The sequence below is a fragment of the Diuraphis noxia genome, unplaced genomic scaffold (genome assembly GCF_037042655.1).
Source record: "Diuraphis noxia isolate RWA-SAM2 unplaced genomic scaffold, SU_Dnox_SAM2 contig0001, whole genome shotgun sequence".
Taxonomy (NCBI): domain Eukaryota; kingdom Metazoa; phylum Arthropoda; class Insecta; order Hemiptera; family Aphididae; genus Diuraphis; species Diuraphis noxia.
In genome coordinates this window covers 61,143,263-61,152,994 of record NW_028301711.1, presented here as the reverse complement: position 1 = coordinate 61,152,994, position 9,732 = coordinate 61,143,263, and positions in this window count along the sequence as shown.

The following is a 9,732-nucleotide window of genomic DNA, read 5'->3' as shown; positions in this document are numbered from 1 at the left end:
TGCAGCATCAGGCTATAATCATAGATAATAAAGAAATTATTATCTTTATTATCTATAGCTATAATCGGGTAGGCAATCTTCCTACCTGTGGTAGATTGCGAACAATACAAACCCTTCGTTCCGGGGCTATAAGTGAAATTCAGATACCTTGGTACTTGGGTAGCATATTCCTCTTTTATACACGCATTACGCATAATAACATATAAGTATTATATGTTACGGTGGGAATTCTACCTAAAAGTCCGATGTCGTTAAAGTCCGGTTTACTTATTTAATTTTTTTATTTAATATGTATTATAAGTATACATTTTTCAACTTAAATCAATATTAAAAATTCAATAAAAATAAAAATATGACATTATAATTGTTTATCAATATAATGACCAATATATTAGGTATAATTATAAATTAAATGTCAATGTTTTGTACTAAATCTAAAATAATATACACTGTATACGACTAAAGAGGAGTTGTGAAACTTTTTTTTATTATTAAATAAAAGACTATTTACAATCTATAATATTTAAATACAATACAAAAGGATTTAGGACAATCGGTCCCCAGACAATTGGTCCCCGTGAAAAAACGCAGAATGCGGACAATTGGCTCCCGTCATAATTTTATACACGGACAATGGACCCGGGCTTAAAAGTTAAATACTTAAATATAAAATACCTTATGAGTAAAATATATTATGGTAAGATACAAAAATTAAAATAAATATGATGCTTCACGAGAATAAAGCCACGATAGTGTTCATTGTTCATTAATTCATTTGTTCAACGATGTTTTACAGCAAGACTTAAGGAATAAAAATAATTCAAAAGTTAATCTTTAGAAAGTTAATGTCAAAACTATTACAAACGGTATACCGAAAAAAACCAAAATAATAATATAATCAGAGAATTAATATAATTACAAAATATAATATATAATATATTTGCTATTATCAATATTATCAATATTATAAGTTATGTACATTTATTATGCCTACATTTAAATATAACACTATTATATATTATTATATTTTATCCAATTTATTACTAAGATATTAATTTATTTTCCAATTTATATAGCTACTATAGGTTTTATAATATGAAAGTAATAATAATTATATATGCTTATAAATCATGTTTCAGAAAAATAAACATAACTATATTTCATTTACATAGACTTTATATAGTATAAGCCTAAAGGTCTACGATAGGTATACTGTTGAATAAAAAAAAAAATAAATGATATATATTTTTTATTGAAAAAAATACAATTAATGAGCATAATTAGTAAATTATGTGATACAATATAAGTTATGATCAATATTCAATATGTGTGTAAAAATTGGTTTAAATTACTATTACCTAAATTTTAGTAAATTTTAGATTTACTATTGCTTTCAAAAATTAAAAATAACTTAATAATATAAAATATATAAGTCTATAATTGATATATAATATAATAGACAAGTTTGACAAATAAGTGAAATTAATCTCATAATCTGTCAAGATTTATAGTTAAAATTGGGTAAATATAATAAGATCATATCAAAATTTTGATTTTTTTTCTAAGGTTTTTTCCTTGGACTTTTTCTGAGATTTATTACAAACAGATAACTTTTAAGCCGCTGACGAATTGGCCATGGGTAAGATTATGACGGGGACCGATTGTCCACACTACACGGCATTTTTATGTGGCGACCAATAAATTGTCCATTTACCTATATAAAAGTTTAATTTTGTGTAACATAATATAATTAACTTATAAATAAATATGTATGAGTAATGTATAAATAAATCGTACTTTTTTACCGAACTTTTGTTCGTAGATTCATTATGGTGAATAATGTAAACCTGATATAAATGACATTATTTTCCGGGGAAATGTTGTGAATGTAAACATTCTACGGTTATTGACATTAATCCCCAATTTAGTTGGAGAATGATGTTCAATAATACATTTATGTCGGTGTGAACGATCAGTAACCGATTGTTTGAACCAGGTACAGGATATGGTGTGTTGGAAAATGTCCTATAGCGAACATTTCCCCATGCAACAAAAATTTCTAAAACTAGACGAAAAAAAAATTAAAGATAGGGAAATAACATTACGTGAAGCCGCTGGACATGGAATACTCAGGAATAGCGAGTAATCAAGACTTCAATCGATGCAAAATGGTTGTGACACTACTGGCACTAAAAAATGTGTTTGCAACGCAGGAGAAAGGTTGTGCAGTTAAAAGTATCATGGTAAACAAATTGCACAAATAAATAATTAATAATATGCACCTATTTTGTTAATTTTAAATACCAACCTATATCCTTTCATTAGTTTTATTGAAATCAAATTCAAATATCAATCATCCATCAACAATAAATCATTATAAAATATAATTGGTACCTATGTTAAAAAAAAATCAATTATTATTTAAGATTTATCACCATTTACCACCAGTTTTGCCAAATTACTTTAATGACCGGTAAAATATGAACATTTGAATTTAAAATACGTTTTTTTACAACATTTACATACTTAATTGAATCATTTTAGTTAATGACGTCATTGGCCTAGGAATGACGATACTTACCAATTTTTGTCTTTCGCCGTAACATTCTATAAATTACCATACGCATAATATAATCGTATTTGTCCAGTGCATTAAGGGGGGGGGGGGCACTGGCTACAACTGCCCCGGGCGTCCCGGTGCACCAGTAATAAGGGGGCGCCAAAATGTCGTGGTCAGAAATTTTAAATTTGTTCACTTGTGAAAATTTAAAACTTCTAATTTAAATTATTTTAATAACAGTATTATATATATATAATATACATAAATATGTTTAATGTTAATGTATTTTACTGTTTGTAAGATTAAAGATAAATGTAACTATAATGTATTTATAATGTATTTATAGCAATATTATACCTATCAACGATGAGAATGATTAATATCCCAAATTTTCAAATCATTTTCCCAAATGGCCAAATATGAAATATGTTATGATTATTCGTATGTCAATAGACATTATAATTATTTATAATATGGCATATTTTGTTATCGCGGGTGGTGTGCGTTATTACTTATTAGTTATTACAAAAATACACATAGGCACCCGCAGAAATTTTTCTAGGGGGGGGGGGGGCAATGTTAGGATTTGAGGAAAAATATTATAATTTTACTAGGTGTTTTAAAATAATAACCTTTTTTATTATACTCGTATACAATGTATTATATTTTATTATATTACAACTTATTTTATACTTTAAATTTGTTGTATAGTATATAGTCATTTATCTTAATACATTCAATTAAAAAAATATTTTGAACAAGCCAGGTGGGGCAAATGCCCCAGCTTGCACCCCCCTGCGGGCGCCTATGAAAATACAATTATTACTTATTAGTCAACAAACTTGAGCGTTTCAATCCTCAGTATTTGTAAATGATGCCAATGTGATTAGTGATCCCGTATTATTTTATTTCTTTAACTATTCGGCGCTGTTAAAACGATTTATTTATTATTATTTATTATATTTGTTTAATATTATATTAATTATGACCGGCAAAAAAAAGCTAAGTGGATTTCAAAATCGTAAAAAACTTTGTTAAAACACAAAAATGAACTTAATGTTATAAACAAATGCAGAAAAATTCAATACATGTTTCGAGAAAAAACATCTACAGTTGAAAGTAAATATATACACTATATAATATAAATTATACTGATGTACAAGTTACAATATACCTATGTACCTATTAATCAGAGTTCTTAGTTTTGCACCACCAAGCTTAAAATGTGCAAAAATAAATAGTTAAAAATATGTAAAACCTTAAATCATGTATGTACATAGTATTAAAACTTGATAAAATGTCTCTAGATAAATTAAAATTAAATTTGTATTATCAATCCATTAGTTAGTAGGTAGATACAATATAGAATGATACAAACAATTAATAATCTGGGTATTTATTTTTTCTAAAATATTTATTATTTATGAATTAAATAGCATGACTGACATGTCCGTTTAGTTTATTCCCCTGTTTACCAAAAAATTGAGTTATCATATTATAATATAATTGTATTATTGTAGGTATAACACTAACTCATATCATAACTAATTAATTCATAAAGAAGTATTTAAATATTTTTATTTATATTGATAATATTATATTCAAAAACAGAAGTCCCAGAATTACTTGAGGTTAACATTGAACCATCAGATACAAGCACATATTTTCCAAAAGTAGCAGAGGCTGTTTGCAATGGTAGTAAGCTAATATTTTATATAATTTTGGCTCTATACCGACTTTACCTATTTGTATTTAAAATAATATATTTTAAAACAGAAGTCCCTGAGGAAATGGAGATGGGCATTCAACAAGATATAGAACAGGAAATATTTCCAAAAGTAGTATTGATTGTTTGCGATGGTAGTAAGCTAATATTTTTATATTTATTATAAACAGTGTTTAAGTGATATACATTTAAATATATCTATGCGGAGATCATGCAGTTATTAAACAATATTATAAAAAAAACACAGAGTATAAAACAAATATTATTTCCTTTGCTTAAAATTTTAAAGGTTCATGAGGATCTATCTCTTATATTCCTTATGGGTAGGCCCTTAAAAGGGCACCGTTTTTTTTTTTTGCACCAGGGCGCAAAATGTCTAAATGCGGCACTGTATTTGTCATCATGTTAACCTAAGAGAATCTAGACGTTACCTAACCTCCGATACAATGGACGTCCTCCTACGAACAGGACAATTTCCCCCAGAAAAAAAAAATTAAATAAATACATAAATATAATTCAATAATACGCCATTAGTTCATAACTATTACGATTTGACATTACAAAATTCACCAATATAAATTTTAAAATATTAAACAGTATACAAAATAGAAATACAAAAAAATAATTAATGTAGTAATAATCCGGTATAATAACGTCATAATAACATTATTGATATTAAAATATACAATTTAATAATATGATAGGTATAATAGGTATATATAAAAATACTAATATAAAATAAATGTCGCTCTGCTGTACATTAGGTGGTGGGGTGGACCTCTGACTAGGGTAGGTTAGATTTGAATGCAATGATAGGCATCATTGTATAGGAAAAACGATTCTGAACGGAGATGATATGTCAGTCTAAGATATATTATAGATAATTAAAAATTTTCAAATCTTTGATTTAAAAAGAAAATTTTGTATAAATTTCTAGCTTAAAATAATTTGCGAATTTTCGTAATTTTTACGTATTTAGTCAATATTTGAACTTCAAATGCTAATAAAAAAAAATTGTGCCTACGTATTTTTATAATTTTTTAATTACTATAAGAATAACTTATGAGGAACTTTGTATTCAATTTTCAAGTATTTTGATAGGGCCAAAAAAATTTTATCAACACTTCAAAAAAAAAATCTCAAAAAAAAATCGAAAATTTCAGTTGTCTATTAATATCTCAAAAAAAGTCAAAATATTTTTAAAATTAAATCATGTAAAGAAAATGCCAATCTAAATAACTGATAAAATTTTCACGTATCTACGACTTATACTTTTTGAATAATAACAAATATTTAAAATCGTTTCAGGATTAATCGTTATCGTAATGCTATTTCGTAAAATTTAAAATTAAAATGCACCTCAAATTTTTCCTATAATGACGCTTCGAGATTTCTCTATAGCTACTTTAAGGAAAACTTATGGAAACTTAGTGTTGTATTTTTAATCCTTAGTTATAAACACAAAAGATTTTATGATTTTTCAGCTTCAAAATTACTTGCAAATTTTCGCATTTTTGACAGATTTCTTAAAAATTTGAACTATAAACGCTTATAAAAAAAATTGTGATTAACGATTTTTAATTTTTTTTAGCTACAATACTCATAAGGAACCTTGTATTAAATTTTCAAGTTTTTTTGGTCGTCAAACATTTTTTTACCGACACTTCTCAAAAAAATTGAAAATTTCAGTGGTCTATAAATAACTCAAAAAAAGTCAAAACTTTTTGAAAATTAAACTGTATGTCTGTATATATATAACACTAACATAAACATTTGGTGAAAATTTCAAGTATTTACAGTGATTAGTTTTTGAATTACAACCATATAAAAAAAGCGGGTAAGTCGTGTATGTCGCTCTGCAGTACAGTAGGTTACAAGTGGGTTACTGTAATGGATGAAATTAAATTTGAATCCAATGATATTATATCATTGTATACGAAAAACGATTCTGAGCGAAGACGGTTTATCTGTCTAGGGTATATTATAGATTATTAAAAATTTTCAAATCTTAGTTTTAAAAAAAAAATTTTTATGAATTTCTAGTTTGAAATAATTTGCGAATTTTCGTGATTTTTACGTATTTAGTCAAAATTTGAACTTTAAATGCTTATAAAAAAAAATTGTGACTATATATTTATTTTATTTTTCAATTGCTATTGTAAAAATTTATAATGAGCCTTGTATTAAATTTTCAAATCTTAGATATAAAAGGAAAATTTTTTATGAATTTCTAGCATAAAATAATTTACGAATTTTCGTAATTTTTACGTATTTAGTCAATATTTGAACTTCAAATGCTAATAAAAAAAAATTGTGCCTACGTATTTTTATAATTTTTTAATTACTATAAGAATAACTTATGAGGAACTTTGTATTCAATTTTCAAGTATTTTGATAGGGCCAAAAAAATTTTATCAACACTTCAAAAAAAAAATCTCAAAAAAAAATCGAAAATTTCAGTTGTCTATTAATATCTCAAAAAAAGTCAAAATATTTTTAAAATTAAATCATGTAAAGAAAATGCCAATCTAAATAACTGATAAAATTTTCACGTATCTACGACTTATACTTTTTGAATAATAACAAATATTTAAAATCGTTTCAGGATAAATCGTTATCGTAATGCTATTTCGTAAAATTTAAAATTAAAACGCACCTCAAATTTTTCCTATAATGACGCTTCGAGATTTCTCTATAGCTACTTTAAGGAAAACTTATGGAAACTTAGTGTTGTATTTTTAATCCTTAGTTATAAACACAAAAGATTTTATGATTTTTCAGCTTCAAAATTACTTGCAAATTTTCGCATTTTTGACAGATTTCTTAAAAATTTGAACTATAAACGCTTATAAAAAAAATTGTGATTAACGATTTTTAATTTTTTTTAGCTACAATACTCATAAGGAACCTTGTATTAAATTTTCAAGTTTTTTTGGTCGTCAAACATTTTTTTACCGACACTTCTCAAAAAAATTGAAAATTTCAGTGGTCTATAAATAACTCAAAAAAAGTCAAAACTTTTTGAAAATTAAACTGTATGTCTGTATATATATAACACTAACATAAACATTTGGTGAAAATTTCAAGTATTTACAGTGATTAGTTTTTGAATTACAACCATATAAAAAAAGCGGGTAAGTCGTGTATGTCGCTCTGCAGTACAGTAGGTTACAAGTGGGTTACTGTAATGGATGAAATTAAATTTGAATCCAATGATATTATATCATTGTATACGAAAAACGATTCTGAGCGAAGACGGTTTATCTGTCTAGGGTATATTATAGATTATTAAAAATTTTCAAATCTTAGTTTTAAAAAAAAAATTTTTATGAATTTCTAGTTTGAAATAATTTGCGAATTTTCGTGATTTTTACGTATTTAGTCAAAATTTGAACTTTAAATGCTTATAAAAAAAAATTGTGACTATATATTTATTTTATTTTTCAATTGCTATTGTAAAAATTTATAATGAGCCTTGTATTAAATTTTCAAATCTTAGATATAAAAGGAAAATTTTTTATGAATTTCTAGCATAAAATAATTTACGAATTTTCGTAATTTTTACGTATTTAGTCAATATTTGAACTTCAAATGCTAATAAAAAAAAATTGTGCCTACGTATTTTTATAATTTTTTAATTACTATAAGAATAACTTATGAGGAACTTTGTATTCAATTTTCAAGTATTTTGATAGGGCCAAAAAAATTTTATCAACACTTCAAAAAAAAAATCTCAAAAAAAATCGAAAATTTCAGTTGTCTATTAATATCTCAAAAAAAGTCAAAATATTTTTAAAATTAAATCATGTAAAGAAAATGCCAATCTAAATAACTGATAAAATTTTCACGTATCTACGACTTATACTTTTTGAATAATAACAAATATTTAAAATCGTTTCAGGATAAATCGTTATCGTAATGCTATTTCGTAAAATTTAAAATTAAAACGCACCTCAAATTTTTCCTATAATGACGCTTCGAGATTTCTCTATAGCTACTTTAAGGAAAACTTATGGAAACTTAGTGTTGTATTTTTAATCCTTAGTTATAAACACAAAAGATTTTATGATTTTTCAGCTTCAAAATTACTTGCAAATTTTCGCATTTTTGACAGATTTCTTAAAAATTTGAACTATAAACGCTTATAAAAAAAATTGTGATTAACGATTTTTAATTTTTTTTAGCTACAATACTCATAAGGAACCTTGTATTAAATTTTCAAGTTTTTTTGGTCGTCAAACATTTTTTTACCGACACTTCTCAAAAAAATTGAAAATTTCAGTGGTCTATAAATAACTCAAAAAAAGTCAAAACTTTTTGAAAATTAAACTGTATGTCTGTATATATATAACACTAACATAAACATTTGGTGAAAATTTCAAGTATTTACAGTGATTAGTTTTTGAATTACAACCATATAAAAAAAGCGGGTAAGTCGTGTATGTCGCTCTGCAGTACAGTAGGTTACAAGTGGGTTACTGTAATGGATGAAATTAAATTTGAATCCAATGATATTATATCATTGTATACGAAAAACGATTCTGAGCGAAGACGGTTTATCTGTCTAGGGTATATTATAGATTATTAAAAATTTTCAAATCTTAGTTTTAAAAAAAAAATTTTTATGAATTTCTAGTTTGAAATAATTTGCGAATTTTCGTGATTTTTACGTATTTAGTCAAAATTTGAACTTTAAATGCTTATAAAAAAAAATTGTGACTATATATTTATTTTATTTTTCAATTGCTATTGTAAAAATTTATAATGAGCCTTGTATTAAATTTTCAAATCTTAGATATAAAAGGAAAATTTTTTATGAATTTCTAGCATAAAATAATTTACGAATTTTCGTGATTTTTACATAATATTTGTAAAAATTCAAACTTTGAATGCTTATAAAAAAAAATTGTGACTATGTATTTCTTTTATTTTTCAACTTCTATTGTAAAAATATGTTAGGAGCCTTGTATTAAATTTTCAAATCTTAGAATTAAAAAAGAAAACTTTTATGAATTTCTATCTAAGATAATTTGAATATTGCCGTAATTTTTACGTATTTAGTCAAAATTTGAACTTTAAATGCTTATAAAAAAAAATTGTGGCTATATATTCATTTTATTTTTCAACTACTATTGTAAAAATTTATTATGAGCCTTGTATTAAATTTTCAAGTCTTTGATATAAAAAGAAAATTTTTTATGAATTTCTAGTTTAAAATAATTTGAGAAGTTTCGTGATTTTTACGTGTTTCGTCAAAATTCAAACTTTGAATGCTTTAAAACAAAAATTATGCATATCTATTTTTTATTTTTCAACTGTTATTGTAAAAACTAAGACAAGTGTTAAATTTTTTTTTAAGCTTAGATATAAATACAAACAATTTTATGAATTTTGAACTACAAAATAATTTGCAAATATTCATGGTTTTGACGAATTTTTGTCAATA